Consider the following 17,058-nt stretch of genomic DNA (forward strand, 5'->3'; position numbering starts at 1 on the left):
GGAACCGAACCCGCTATCTGCCGACTGGACATTACCTCCACAAGAAGTGTGCTGTCTTCCGGGTGCCCAAATCAAAGATGTGTCTGATAGGGTATCAAGACTCTTCACTGCTACAGATGACTACCAACAGCACTAATACATGTAGGAACAAATGACACAGCAAAAAGGACCTGGAAACTATATGCAGAGACTTTGAAGACCTAGACCGGAAAGTGAAGGAACTTGATTCGCAGGTTGTCTTCTCATCCATTATCCCAGTGGATGGACATGGACAAAGGAGATTGAACAGGATTCTACAAGTGAACAACTGGCTACGTCGATGGTGCCATGAGCAACATTTTGGGTTTCTTGACTATGGAGTGAATTACCTGAAAGATGGACTACTTGCTTTAAACTAGAGCAATATGGAATGGGAAATATACGGCCAGGAAAAAATATCCAGCTAATTAATTCTTTTCAGAACCCTGCTATTAGAAATCAAAATAGAGAACAAAACCAACACACTTTGAATGAAAACAGTGGAGCAAGAGAAATCGGCTAAAAACTAAAATGTGTCTATACTAATTCACAGAGCATGGGAATCAAACAAGGAGAATTAAAGCTGCTAACACAGAGAGATATGAGGCATCATTGAAACTTGGTGGGATGATACACATGATTGGAATACAAACCTTGAAGGCTTCAACTTATTTATTAGAAACAGGATTAACAAGAGGGAAGAAAGTGAAACATTGTGTGTTAGGAAAAAGTTATATCTCCACAGAGAACCGAGCTTCAGAGAATGGTATCTCTGTAGAAACTGTTTGGGTAAGAATACAAGGAGAGAAGAACATAAAGGGCACTATCGTAGGTGTTTACTATAGGCCACCTGGAAAGACTGAAGAAATGGATGAACTCTTTTTACATCAGATGTATCTGTTCTAAAAAAAAAGTATGAAATAGTGAACATGGGAGATTTTAACAATACAGATATTTGTTGTGAATCTCTCTCATGCAAAAGTAATGGGTCCAGAAAATTCTTATCTTCTCTTGCCAACAACTTTCAAAAGGTAGAAGAGAAAACAAGAGAATCTGGAATCTTGGACCTAATTCTTACCAACATCAAGGAAATGGCTGAGGAAGAAAAAGTGGCTGGGAATTTAGGAGGCAGCGATCATGCTAACCTTGAATTTTGGATTACAAAAGGAGGAAGACCAGTGAGGACTCAAACTTTAAAGTTGGACTTCAGAAAGGCAGATTTTAATGGACTCAAAAAGAGGTTAGGAAAGGTCAATTGTCAGGATGTTCTAAAGCACAGAAATGTCCAATAAGGATGGGAGATTTTGCTAAATGTAATTCTCACTGCACAATCCTGAAAAGAAGGAAGAATTAGTAGCATTTGAAGAGACCAGGATGGATGAACACAGAACTTAATCACAGGAAAAAATAAATGTGTAATAAATGGAAAGAGGGGGCATGTCTAAAGAGGAATGCATGGCAAGCATTAGAAAAGCTAAATCCAATAATGAAGTGAGGCTTGCAAGGGAGGCCAAAAAGCAGTAAAAAAGGATTTGGGGGGTAAATCAAAAGCAAAAGATAAGTTAAAGATGCTATAGGAGTTTTACAGAATAAAAAGGGCGAAGTAGTCAAAAATGATGATGAGAAAGCCAAATTTTTAAATTCCTATTTTGCATCTTTGTTCTCTAAGAAAGCAAATGTAACATCAACTGATCTTCACTGTGTCATTGAAGGAATAAAATAATCCACACTATCTATAAACAGAGAGATGGTGAGGGAACAAATAGCTAATTTAAATTAATTTAAATCTCCTGGTTCAGATGAATTATATCCTAGGGTACGGAGAGAGTTAGCATTGGAAATTGCAGAACCACTAGCCAGACTCTTTGAAAAATCTTGGAGAACAGGAGATTGGAGAAGGGCAAATGTTATCACTATCTTAAAAAAAGGAAAGAAGATGGTGCCAGGAAATTACAGGCTTAGTTCTTTACCAGGAAAGATATTTGAACAAATTATTAAACACCATGTATGCATGTACTTGTATAAGAATACAGTAATTAACCAGAGCCAGCATGGATAGGCAGCAAACAAGTCATTCTAGATTAATCTAATTTCCTTCTATGATGGAATCACTGACTGGGTGGATCAGAGGAATGGGGTAGACAACAGCTTAGCATTTTATAATGTATCTCATACTATCCTCATTGAAAAAATGACTGCATCATGTGATTGACAAGGCTATGGTTAGGTGGATTCATAACTGTCTCAGTGATCGTACTCAAAGAGTTGTAATAAATGGTTGTATATCCAATTGGAAGAGTGATTCAAGTGGGGATACCACAAGGCTCTGTCCTGGCCCCAGTGTATTCTACATTTTTTATAAATGATCTTGATAAGGGAACTGAAGGTAAACTAAACAAATTTTCAGATTATGCAAAGCTAGGAGGGATAATTAACACTAGAGAAGACAGAAAGGATTCAGAAGGATCTACATAAGCTTGAACAATGGGCAGAGACTAATAGAATGGAATTTAACAGGAAGAAATGCAAGATTCTACATCTGGGAAAGAAAAAAAAATTACATCTACAGAATGGAGGAATAGAACTAAGCAACAGCACGTGTGAAAAAGACTTGTGCATACTAATAGATCACAGACTGCACAATCAACAATGTGATGCAGCAGCAAAAAAGGCAAACACACTTCTAGGATGTATTAACCCCTTTACCCCCAAGGGTGGTTTGCACGTTAATGACCGGGCCAATTTTTACAATTCTGACCACTGTCACTTTATGAGGTAATAACCCTGGAACATTTCAATGGATCCTGGTGATTCTGACAAATGTTTTCTCATGAGATATTGTACTTCATGATAGTCCTAAAATTTCTTTGATATGACTTGTGTTTATTTGTGTAAAAAATGGAAATCTGGCGTAAATTTTGAAAATTTTGCAATTTTCCAACTTTGAATTTTCATGCCCTTAAATTACACAGATATGTCACACAAAATACCTAATAAGTAACATTTTCCACATGTCTACTTTACATCAGCACAATTTTGGAACCAAATATTTTTTTGTTAGGGAGCTACAAGGGTTAAAAGTTGACCAGCGATTTCTCATTTTTACAACACCATCACATCACATTTGAAGTCACTTTGAGGGGTCTATATGATAGAAAATACCAAAAAGTGACACCATTCTAAAAACTGCACCCCTCAAGGTGCTCAAAACCACATTCAAGAAGTTTATTAACCCTTCAGGTGTTTGACAGGAATTTTTGGAATGTTTTTTAAAAAATTAACATTTAACTTTTTTCACAAAAAATTTACTTCAGATCCAATTTGTTTTATTTTACCAAGGGTAACAGGAAAAATTGAACCCCAAAATTTGTTGTACAATTTGTTCTGAGTATGCCGAAACCCCATATGTGGGGGTAAACCACTGTTTGGGTGCATGGCAGAGCTCGGAAGGGAAGGAGCAACGTTTGACTTTACAATGCAAAATTGGATGGAATTGAGATAGGACGCCATGTCGTGTTTGGAGAGCCCCTGATGTGCCTAAACAGTGGAAACCCTCATAAGTGACACCATTTTGGAAATTAGACCCTCTGAGGAACTTATCTAGATGTGTGGTGAGCACTTTGAATCCCCAAGTGCTTCACAGAAGAGCCGTAAAAATAAAAAATCATATTTTTTTCACAAAAATGATCTTTTGCCCCCAATTTGTTATTTTCCCAAGGGTAAGAGTAGAAATTAGACCCCAAAAGTCATTGTGCAATTTGTTCTGAGTACGCTGATAACCCATCTGTGGGGGTAAACCACTGTTTGGGTGCATGGCATAGTTCGGAAGGGAAAGAGCACCGTTTTGGAATGCCGACTTTGTTGGAATGGTCTGCAGGCGTCACATTGCGTTTGCAGAGCCCCTGATGTACCTAAACAGTAGAAACCCCCCACAAGTGACCCCATATTGGAAACTATACCCCCTAAGGAACTTATTTAGATGTTTTGTGAGAACTTTGAACCCCCAAATGTTTCACTAAACAAAGCCGTGAAAATTTTCCACAAAAATGATTTTTTAGCCCCCAGTTTTGTAATTTCCCAAGGGTAACAGGAGAAATTGGACTCTAAAAATTGTTGAGCAATTTATCCTGCATATGCTGATACCCCATATGTGGGAGAAAACTACTGTTTGTGCACATGTTGGAGCCTGGAAGGGAAGTAGTGGCGTTTTGGAATGCAGACTTTGATTAAATGGTCTGCGGGCATCATGTTGCATTTGCAGAGCCACTGATGTGCCTAAACAGTAGAAACCCCCCACAAGTGACCCCATTTTGGAAACTAGACACCCCAAGGAACTTAACTAGATGTGTTGTGATTTTGTTAGCCCCACAATTTTTATTTTCCCAAGGGTAACAGAAGAAATTGGACCACAAAAGTTGTTGTCTAATTTGTCCTGCGTACGCTGATACCCCTGAGGGTACCGTCACACATTGAAATTTTCATCGCTGCGACGGCACGATTCGTGACGTCGCAGCGTCGTATAATCATCGCTCCAGCGTCGTAGACTGCGGTCACACGTTGCAATCACGGCGCTGGAGCGATGCCGAAGTCCCCGGGTAACCAGGGTAAACATCGGGTAACTAAGCGCAGGGCCGCGCTTAGTAACCCGATGTTTACCCTGGTTACAAGCGTAAACGTAAAAAAACAAACAGTACATACTCACCCGTCGGTGTCCTTCGGGTCCCTTGCCGTCTGCTTCCTGCTCTGAGTGCAGCCGTACAGTGAGAGCAGAGCGCAGCACCGCTGTGATCTGCTCTCACTTTCCGGCCGGCACTCAGAGCAGGAAGCAGACGGCAAGGGACCTGAAGGACACCGACGGGTGAGTATGTACGGTTTGTTTTTTTACGTTTACGCTTGTAACCAGGGTAAACATCGGGTTACTAAGCGCGGCCCTGCGCTTAGTTACCCGATGTTTACCCTGGTTACAAGCGAAGACATCGCTGGATCGCTGTCACACACAACGATCCAGCGATGTCAGCGGGAGATCAAGCGACGAAAGAAAGTTCCAAACGATCTGCTACGACGTACGATTCTCAGCAGGGTGTCTGATCGCAGTAGCGTGTCAGACACAGCGATATCGTAACGATATTGCTAGAACGTCACGAATCGTAACGTCGTAGCGATGGAAATTTCAATGTGTGACGGTACCCTTATGTGTGGGTAAACCACTGTTTGGGCACACTGCAGAGCTCGGAAGGGAAGGAGCACTGTTTTACTTTTTCAACTAAGAATTGGCTGGAATTGAGATTGGACGCCATGTCGCGTTTGGAGAGCCCCTGAAGTGCCTAATCAGTGGAGACCCCCCAATTCTAACTCCAACCCTAACCCAAACACACCCCTAACCCTAATCCCAACGGTAACCGTAATCCCAACCCTAATCCAACCCTAACCCAACCATAAAAGTAATCCTAACCCTAACCCCATCTCTAGCTCTAACCCTAACTTTAGCCCTAACCCTAATGTGAAAATGGAAATAAATACTTTTTTTAATTTTATTATTTTTCCCTAACTAAGGGGGTAATAAAGGGGGGTTTGATTTACTTTTTATAGTTTTTTTTTATATTTGACAGATGTCACACACTAAAAGATGCTTTTTAGTGCAAAAAAATAGTTTGTGCATCACCACATTTTGAGAGCTATAATTTTTCTAAATTTTGGCCCACAGAGTCATGTGAGGTCTTGTTTTTTGCGGGAAGAGTTGACAATTTTATTGGTACCATTTTCGGGCACATGACTTTTTTTTATCTCTTTTTATTACGATTTTTGGGAGGCAGAATGAACAAAAACCAGCAATTCATGAATTTCTTTTGTGTGGGTGTTTATACCGTTCCACATGTGGTCTAATTGATAAAGCAGTTTTATTCTTCGGGTTAGTACGATTACAGCGATACCTCATTTATATTTTTTTTGTTTTCGCGCTTTTATGCAGTAAAAACTATTTTATATAAAAAATAATTATTTTTGCATCCCTTTATTCTCAGGGCTATAACTTTTTATTTTTTCGCTGATGACGTTGTGTGGCAGCTCGTTTTTTGCGGGACAAGATGACGTTTTCAGCAGTACCATGTTTATTTATATCTGTCTTTTTGATCGCGTGTTATTCCACTTTTTGTAACTAGTGGGACAGTTTTATAGGTCGGGTCGTTACGGACGCGGCAATACTAAATATGTGTACTTTTATTGTTTGTTTGTTTTTTATTTACATAAAGAAATGTATTTATTGGAACAATATATATATATATTTTCTTTATTTAGGAATTTTAAAAAAATATTTTTACACATGTTAATGTTTTTTTTTTTTACTTTTTTACTTTGTCCCAGGGTGGACATTACTGTAAAAAGTCAGATCGCTGATCTGACACTTTGCAGAGCACTGTGTCAGATCAGTGATCTGACAGGCAGTGCAGGAGGCTTGCCGGCGCCTGCTCTCAGCAGGGACTGACAAGCCACCTCCCTGCAGAACCCGGAAGGACCCCGCGGCCATCTTGGATCCGGGGGCCTGCAGTGTGGAAAACGGAGGAGACCCTCAGAACAACGCTATCGCATCGCGTTGTTCTGAGGGTCTCAGAGAAGCTCGCAGGGAGCCCCCTCCCTGCACGGTGCTTCCCGATGCCACCAGAACGCTGCGATCTTGTTTGATCGCAGTGTTCCGGGGGGTTAATGTGCTGGGAGCAGTCTGTGACCGTGGCTGATTGCGTAAGACAGTGTGTACAGTGTGATAATGCCCATAACCTGATGGTGGCTGTGAATCTTGTCAAGCTCACACACGTACCATCCTTGGCCATTGCGCTAAACTTAATGGTTCGGCAGATTATAAAAACCTACCCAGATTTGCCAGAGCTACTTGTTAAGATACTCCGAAAGAGCGCCTATTTTTACAAGTCAGCTACAGCTGCCGCTGCTCTGGCAGTGCTGCAGCAGTGCATGCAAGTGCCAGTTCACTGACTGGTGTGCAACGCCACCATACACTGGAACTCCACACTGCACATACTGGCAAGGCTTTGTGGGCAGCAGGCCAGTTGTTGGATACCAGCTCTGACATGCCCGTCGGTATTCTGGTCAGCCTCCGCACATGAAGAGTGGGCATGGATGTCTGACATTTGTGTGGTTTTCCAAGAATTTGAGGACCCCACAAAGATGGTGAGTGGCAATGATATCATAATCAGAGCAAAGATTTGCTTTGGTGCCTACTGAAGCAATCACTGCTCACAATTAAAGATAAAGATTTATAACCGTACCAGCTGAAGATGGAGGAAGACATGAGACAGGGAGATACTACCCAGCCCAGCCTCATCTCATCTGCTCAGCGTGGATTGAGTAACAATGAGGAGGAGGAGGAACAGGAGCTGGTTCCTAGTGCAACAGAGATTAGTACCCACACAAGCTTCACCCTGTTTCTCCTACGTGGATGGGCAGAGGAAGGGAGTGAGGAGGAAGAGAAGGAGGAGGAGATGGAGAGTCATCATCATGATGGAGACAGGGAAGTGTTGGCTGTAGGAAGCTTGGCACATATAGCTGAATTCTTGAACAACCCTATGTTATCACAATGGTTTCTAGTTCTATGTGTAGGTTTAACCCTTCACGACATCTGCCGTACATGTACGATTTATGTTGGAAGCGGGTGTATGGCGCAGTAAGCCCGCCCTGTACCTGACAGGAGATGCCAATGCATTGCAGCCAGGACCTGCCTCTAATAATAAAATAAAACTAAATAAAAACCTAATAGAACTGCTCCACCTATGATTATTAACTTGTTAAATGCCACTGTCAATCTCTGACAGCAGCATTTAAAGGGAACCTGTCACCAGGATACAGCCACCGCCTTTTAGGGCTTATCTACAGCATTCTATAATGCTGTAGATAAGCCCCGATCTGACCTAAAAGATAAGAAAAATACGTTTTATTATACTCACCCGGGGGGCGGTCCGGTCCGATGGGTGTCACAGGTCGGGGTCTGATGCCTTCTGTCTCCTTGCGATGCCGCCATCATGCTTGCTTCATGGCTCCCTGGCATCGTGCTCCTGCGCAGGCGTACTTTGTCTGCCCTGTTGAGCGCAGAGCAAAGTACTGCAGTGCGCAGGCGCTGCGAAAGGTCAGAGAGGCCCAGCGCCTGCGCACTGCAGTACTTTGCCCTCAATAGGGCAGATAAGTACGCCTGCGCTGGAGTGCGATGCCGGGGAGCCATGAAGCAAGCAGGAGGGCGGCGATCATAAGAAGATGGGAGGTGCCGGACCCAGACCTGCGATACCCACTGTACCGGACCGCACTGGACCACCCCCTGGAGAGTATAATAAAACTTTATTTTTTATCTTTCATGTTGGATCAGGGGCTTATTTACAGCATTATAGAATGCTGTATATAAGCACTGAAAGGTGGTGGTGGCCGTATCTTATATCGGCCAAACCTGGTGACAGTTTCGCTTTAACACGTATTGACATGCATTCATGTCATTTTCTCTGCCCATCATAGCGCCCATGACGTGATCGTGGGTGGCTGATGGGTTGTCATGACAGCTGGGGGTCAGCTGATGACCCCTGTGCTTGTCATCACGTAGCTCCTTTAAAACCCTGCCTGTGGCCAGGCAGCCATCGGACAAGTGATCGAACGATCTCATCTTCATGTCCCCTAAAAGGGCTACCAATAACAGTAAAAAGTAAAAAAAGGTTTTAAAGAATATGAAAAAAGAAAGCCAAAATTACAATTTATGGTCTCCGCAATTCCACAATAAAGGTTGTAACAATTAATTAAAAAGTCACATCTATCCCAAAATGATACTAATAAAACATCATCTCACCCTCCAAAAAATAAGCTATTACATAACTCCATCTGAAATATAAAAATGTTACGGGTCTTATTAAAATAAACAATTTGGATATGTTGGATATTGCCGTAATCATATTGATGAGGAGAATAAATATTTCATGGTCATTGACCATAAAAATATACACCGTAAAAACAATTCCCAAAAAACAATGTCAGAATTGTGTTGCTTTCACAATTTCACTGCAATCTTTTTCCTTATTTCTATATGGTAAAATGAATGGTGTTATTCAAAAGTTCATCTTGTCTCACAAGAAAACAAGCTTTCATATGTCGCTGTGGACAGAAAAGTAAAAGAGTTAAGAAGAGGAGGAAAAACGAAAAGAAAAATATATATAAATAACTACCTAAATACATTTAATTAGCAAAACACAAATGTTCTGCCTAGAGAGATAATTAATAAAATAACTAAAATGGTCACCATCTTGCTGCACTGACAGAAATCAGTCTTCGATCGTTAATTCTGATGCCTCTGAGCATGTGCAGTAGAAGATCCTTTGTGGTGACCTAGAGATGCTTATACTGTTACACAAAAAGGTTTGAGTGGCCCCTTCTTACCTCAGCACCTCAGCACCTCAGTATTAGTAGGGCACCTCTTTCTACATATCAAGGAGGGCGGAGGTTTCTCCTGCACATGCTCACAGACTCATGTCCTAACATTCTCGGACAGATTTCCCTCAAGGCGGCCATTTTAATTTTATAGTAATTTACTCCCTAGACAAAACAATTGTGATTTGGTAATTAAATGTATTTAGGATTTTAAGTGTAGTTACATTTCCTTTATTTACCATGTCCATAGAAGAAAAAAGGTAATAGCACTCACCGATCCTTGAAATGGGTAATCCTTTATTAAAGCACTTTAAAAACCTTCATGGCTCGGGGGGTGTTGAATAAAGAGTGTGCAGGTACCGACGACGGCCGTTTCGTGCCCGGTATGGCGCTTCTACAGGCTTTTTTTTTATTCCTAGAAAATCCCTTTTAGTAACATCTTACTGATTGTGATGCTGCATGCTGAGTTTCCACAACTGTAGAATTCAATTCTAGGCAGTACTCTGGGAGCTAAGTATAAAGCACAAATGACTCTGGCTGTCCTGATGGTTTTCTAAAATGAATCAATATTAAATCTAGATAGCTTGGCTCATAGAGGATTGCCTACACTAAATACCGCAATGTCACTATACACAAAATCACAACATAATAAACATGATATATAGTGGGTATGGAAAGTAATCAGACTTCTTTAAATTTTTCACTCTTTGTTGTTACATTGCATCCATTTGGTAAATTCAAAAAAGTTCTTTTTTTTCCTCATTAATGTTCACTCTGCACCCCATCTTGACTGAACCCCCCCGAAATGTAGACATTTTTGCAAATATATATATATATAAAAAAAAATAAATAAATATCACATGGTCATAAGTATTCAGACCCTTTGCTCAGTATTGAGTAGAAGTATCCTTTTGAGCTAGTACAGCCTTGAGTGTTTTTGGGAATGATGCAACAAGTTTTTCACACCTGGATTTGGGGATCCTCTGCCATTCTTCCTTGTAGATCCTCTCCAGTTCTGTCAGGTTGGATGGTGAACGTTGGTGGACAGCCATTTTCAGGTCTCTCCAGAGATGCTCAATTGGATTTAGGTCAGGGCTCTGGCTGGGTCAGTCAAGAATGGTCACAGAGTTATTCTGAAGCCATTCCTTTGTTATTTTAGCTGTGTGCTTAGGGTCATTGCCTTGTTGGAAGGAGAACCTTCTCTCAAGTCTGAAGTCCCGAGCATTCTAGAAGAGGTTTTCATCCAGGATATCTCAGTACTTGGCCGCATTCATGTTTTCTTCAATTGCAACCAGTCGTCCTGTCCCTGCAGCTGGAAAATACCCCCATAGCATGATGCTGCCACCACTATGCTTTACTGTTGGATAGTATTGGGCAGGTGATAAGCAGTGCCTGGTTTTCTCCACACATACTGCTTAGAATTATCAACAAAAATTTCTATCTTCGTCCCATCAGAACAGAGAATCTTATTTCTCATAGTCTGGGAGTCCTTCATGTGTTTTTTAGCAAACTCTATGCAGGCTTTCATAGGTCTTGCATTGAGGAAAGGCTTCTGTTGGGCCACTCTGCCATAAAGGTCTGATTGGTGGAGGGCTGCAGTGATAGTTGTGGAACCTTCTCCCATCTCCTTACTACATCTCTGGAGCTCAGCCACAGTGATCTTGTGGTTCTTCTTTACCTCTCTCACCAAGGCTCTTCTCCCATGATTGCTCAGTTTGGCTAAACGGCCAGGTCTGGGAAGACTTCTGGTGGTCCCAAACTTCTTCCATTTAAGGATTATGGAGGCCACTGTGCTCTTAGGAACCTTTACTACTGCAGAAATTCTTTTGTAACCTTAGCCAGATCTGTGCCTTTCTGCAATTCTGTTTCTGAGCTCCTTGGCCAGTTCATTTGACCTCATGATTCTCATTTGGTCTGACATGCACTGTGAGCTGTGAGGTCTTATATAGACAGGTGTGTGTATTTCCAAATCAAGTCCTATCAGTTTAATTAAACACAACTGGACTCCATTTAAGGAGTAGAATCATCTCAAGGAGGATCACAAGGGAATGGACAGCATGTGACTTAAATATGAGTGTCTGAGAAAAGGGTCTGAATACTTTTTCTTTGTTAATACATTTGCAAAAATTTCTACATTTCTGTTTTTTAAGCCAAGATGGGTGCAGAGTGTATGTTAATGAGAAAAAAAATGAACTTTTTTGAATTTACCAAATGGCTGCCATAAAACAAAGAGTGAAACATTTAAAGGAGTCTGAATACTTTTCGTACCCACTGTATATGAGGCTTCCATTTTTTAAAGGGAATCTGTCAGAAGGTTTTTGCTATGTAATCTGAAGACAGCATGCTTGAGGGGGTAAAATACAGATTTCAGTGATGTCTCTCTTATCAAGCTCCGACCTATTGCTTACTTGCTGTTATTGTTTTAGCACCCGGAGCTTATTATTGCTCTGACTCAGCAGCTGTGCCTAGTAGTCCAACTCCTCCCCCTCGTGTGATAAGCAGCTCCCTGCCTATAGGCAGTGTATATGCAGAGCCTGATGTGGGTGGGGTTAGCTTTCTCAGCTCTGCTGCATTGCTAAATCTTAAAACTCGGATTGTGTCAGTACGGCTGCAGCCAGTAATCAAAGTAATAAATCATTGGATTCAGGGTCTCTTTGCCAACATTATGCTGTTCTCAGAAAAGGTAGCAAAAACCTGCTGACAGATTCTCTTTTCTAAAGTAAGAAAAAGGTATTACCAAAACTTGCTCCATGGTCCACATATTATTGCACCATCATCTTTGTTTGCAAAGACCTGAAATATGTATGGATAATAATGGGTTAAGTGTCACGTCCCCTCCTTTCTCTCTGGCTCCCACTTCTGCCCTCTGGCAGTATACAGGGCAGGGGGTCATTAAAGAAACCTAGCTTGGCCTGTTACCTGCACACAGGTGCGTACCTGTATTGTCACTGGCTGTCAGTTATAGTGGAGGGGGGAGTGGAGGGTTCTTCCTTCACTTGACGGGTGTTTGAAGTTGACTTTGCACTTCCCTGTAATGTTACACCTGGGCTAATCACTTAAACCCTCTCTTATCCCAACAATCTGCACCATTAAGAAGAAGACCCAGGATCTGCCGCCTAGAGCGCAGGAGCAATTAGCCGAGCTGTCACTGATATACTGTACTCCAGTGGGGCACACACAGATGACTGCATGTCTGTGGACTTTTCTCATATTTAGATTATTAGATCAATATATCAATTATTTAATCAAAAACTTTCAAAAATCATACAAAATTCATAAACTTTTCTTAGTTGCCGTTTATGGGTTTTTATTTCCATTGCATAAATCACAGAAAATATAAGAGGAAAGTAAAAAACAAGCAAAGACCTTCAACTTTGACGTTTTAAATTACCCTTATAGTGTGAGCCTGAAGTCCCCTTATTGAAGGTTAAAATATGTGTATGTCAAGGCTGCCATCCCAGTTTTGGTCCCTTCTTGGTTGGGCTTCCTAGGAGGGATCCAGGTGGTCGTAGCAGTAAGGAACCAGAAATACCCCCATTGATCACCAAGAGGCCATAAGGCACATCTATCACCCATAATCCTTGATAAAAGTGAACAAACTGTGAACAATATATAATGTTGCCATCAGTCAGTTGCAGACCAGCCATCTAATCAAATTATATATTTTTTCCATTTCCATAGCTAGTAAGTCAAAGTTGTCATATTTCCATTCACTATTTTTCTAAATTAAAGAAGGGAAAAGTAGCGCTTCACTAATCTGTTTATTATTACCGTTTTCGGATCGACGATGGGTGACACCAAGCCATATGGCCACCATTGCAGCCCCTATAATAGTAAAAATGGTATTTATATGTCAGACTTTTATGTCAAATCCACGATATATGCCATAAATGTGTGGTGGATTTGGGTCCAACCTCTCCTTTGGTCATTTTTTTAAGCAACCGTAGATCTGAATGGAGAGAGCTTGGCATGCCACTTCCCCTTTTAGGGTGGTGAAAGATAGTTCCCCAGTTTTGAGATGTGTACAGGTACTAGAGAAACAGTACAGTGCATAAGCCATAAAATGGAAATGTCACTTTAACTCTTAGCTTTCCCTATATATGATAAATTACAGTTTATTATAACCATATACAATTTTACAATCATACTTATGATACTTCTTTTTATGACTTTATTGCGTCATTGTTTATGAGAAAATAAGTGTTTTGTAAAAAATGATTTGTCTGCCTGTGTATAATATTCCCTAAGGCAGCGAAAAGGAAAAAATGAATGCATCTCATTATAGAGCTAGTTAGTCGGATATACATTTTGATAATGGTTCTATTAGTGTTACAATATTACCTGTGCACCTGGATGGCTGCGCTTACAAGGAAAGCTAGGCCTGCCCCAGCCTGTAACCCCTTTATACACATCCAGCCATGACAGATTCTTCCGGAGCCCATCCTGCGTGGGGATTAACCTGCACGCCTCATTTCACTGGCCCTAAACACTCCAAACATCAAGGAGTCATTCACAGTGAGTTTGGTTTGAAAGCACAACAGCACCTGTCCGAGTGACCAGGTCAATCCATTGCTTCCTTCTGTGATCAATACAAGGAAAGAGACAGCGATTCTCCAGCATGTAAATGTTCATCTGTGGCTTTGCTCATACACCTTGTATGGTGACTACTACATTATCTGCATTGGTAGTCATGTGCTTCACCGGGTCAGTGTCCTCAGTTCCTACAAATAAAATGCAATTTACCACCCTGAATATCATCGAGCCTCCATTTTTGGTCTTTCTGACATGGTGTCATTCAGATGCCTAACCGCCAAACTGTACCCACTTGTAACAACACTGCCAGTCTACCCTTGCCACCATATTCCTCCAGCCAAGACATTGACCAAGTGTTAAAAAGTCGAGCATCGATTTGAATGAGAACATTAAATCAGCATTTGGAAGAATCACATTGCAGCATCAGGTTTTCTCCCAAGAGTATATGTACATGGAGATTTGTGTAGCAGGTCCATTTTGATAACCTCTGAAAAATCACTCAAAAATGTTTAAAAGACACTTCCTATTCATGTTTTATTGTAAAACGTCTTGCTGGTCATATATTCAGACTTTTGAGCATTTTTCTTCAGCTTCATGATTTGAAAAATAGCCTGGTGGGAGAAAAGAAAGTTCAGGTCACTTTTATTATAGTGTTTCTTGATGGAAAATGCTCCCAGCTAGGCACTGTCCAATCAGAGGGCTGCAAAAAAAAACACATTGCGAACAAGACTTTCCAAAAACTTTTCAAAAAATCTCCTCAAAACTGCTTCAGCAAACATTTCAGAAAATGAAAAATTCCACAAAGAAGGGTATGTGGACTTGTCTTGTAGACTCAGGTTTACCTGAACAGTTTTTTCAAGCAAAAGACATATTAGTCTGCCTTTTTTTCCCTGAAGCATATTTTGTGTATTTTTTCCTGTAATTTCACAAGCATTTTTCCTATGTTTCTGAAAGTCTTTTGGATGGTTTTCCCATGGTTGTTGTGAAGTTTTTTTATGGTCATTTCTGGTGTCTTTTTCTACTCCATTGATTAATGAAGAAACCACTAGCTTGAACACATGCACATCAAGTCCTTTTTACAAAAAAATACATATTTTCACTCTTTTGAACAATTTTTGTAGCCTTGCGTGTGTTTGAACTGTGCTCTGATATTCTAATATTTGTTGCTAGACCTCGTGTGATGACACAGCATTGTATCTTAATTAACCAGACGACTATTTTTAGTAAGCCAGAAAGAATAGACTGTTATCTATATGTTGACTTTTGAATGTATGTGTTTATTTCTGGTTAGTCAAGAAAACAGACTTTTGCTTGTGTAAGCCTGAAATATTGACTTGTAAGTTGACATTGGATATAGCATATTGTGCTCTTATCCTTGATGACTAGTGATGTTTACTGATTTGCTCATTACGCATTGTCTAGGCCAGCTAGTTTGTTGGCCTTAAAAACAGAGGAGGAAAATCTATGCAAGTAGATTACATAATCAAACAATGCAACTTGGTTGTCACCATTTTTCCCCTTATTTGCGATTCTGGATTGAAGGACACTTGATAAACATAAAAAAAGGTGATATGCCTCTTTGAGAGGGAGACAGACAGAGATTCAGCCAAGACATCAAAACATCCAAAGGACCAGAGGCAGGAAAGCAGCCAATACATCATGGCTCCATCACGAGGGTCACAGATTTATTATTTTACAGGATGCCAAGTTAGGGGACCTCGGACAGAGTTGGATGTATACGGATCTGTTCCATGGACCATCGCTGAACAATGGATACATTTGTGAAACCCAGGTAGGGACCATCTGGTCACTTGGAACCCATGGATTCTTTTGGAGAAACCAGGGTGGGACCACCCGGTCACCTGGCACCTATGGATATGTTTGGAGAAACCAGTTTGGAACCAGTCACCTGGCACCTATGGATACATTTGGAGAAACGAGGTTGGGACTATCTGGTCACCTGGCACCATGGATATGTTCTTAGAAGCCAGGTTCTGACCCTCCGGTCAACTGGCCCAAGTTGTACCTGAATGGACTGTCATCTTCCTACGCTTGTCATTACCTCCTCTCTGTGTGCATGCCACAGGTGGGGTAGTCGACCCTGGAAGCTCTGAAGTTATAGCTTCTATTATCACGGTGAGTCATTGGAACGCTGAGACTCTGCAATATGCACCATCTTGGGGTATTTTGCTGTGACTGTTCTACATGATATCTGCTTGTTTTGTGGTTCAATAAAGTATTGCCACACTGTTTTACCCTCACCCTGTGTTGTCTGAGTAGCGTTATGCTCACATTAAAAGAAGAGCGGATGATTGGTGGGATGATCCCTGGTCCATGCGGTTCGGCGCCAGCCGAACCCCATGTCTCCACACCTCGGATTTGCCTTTTGACTACTCATTTGTATTATCACTTTGCCTTTGATGTACTCTGACCTTATTTCCTAAACCAGGACTTTAACTCTTATCTTTGACATACTCTCCTGGCATGCTCTCTGACTCCTTCACTTCTCGGCCTCACAGCTTGTCTGTGAGAAGTGACACAGCATCACATTATGACTGGCTGTTACATTCTTTTTGCCAATATGAACCCTGTTCACACACTCTGTGATCAGGTGGTGAATCTGATGTAAATGATTCACAATCTGGTTAGAGAATACCTGAATCTTGAATTGTCTCAATCATAGTTGCATGGCCAGGTATCTATTTTTATGAAATCTCCCTATAGCTTTCCAATGCTGGCTGTGGTTGTGATGTCTATACCGTCAGACATGCAGTTGGTCTCTCCTGAACACCTAGTTGTCCTTCCTGAAAGATTTTGGGAGAGAGAAACCAGCTTAGGGTGTTAAGGGAGAGTTGTAAGTTATGTTATACCCTGTTACCTCAGTCTTCAGAGGATAAGTTATAGCAGGTAGGAATAATTACTGCAATAGGGCCATCAAACCTGGGCGTTTTCTTTATCCCACCAAACCCCAGAACCAGTTTCTGTCGACACCTTCTTTGACACCTTAGGTATAATTTATCATAAACCTGGCAGAATCCAGGTTGTGGAGGCTAAATCATGAAGTTGACACAGGTGAGCCGCACCTCTGAGGGCTATAGT

The sequence above is a fragment of the Ranitomeya variabilis genome, chromosome 2 (genome assembly GCF_051348905.1).
Source record: "Ranitomeya variabilis isolate aRanVar5 chromosome 2, aRanVar5.hap1, whole genome shotgun sequence".
Taxonomy (NCBI): domain Eukaryota; kingdom Metazoa; phylum Chordata; class Amphibia; order Anura; family Dendrobatidae; genus Ranitomeya; species Ranitomeya variabilis.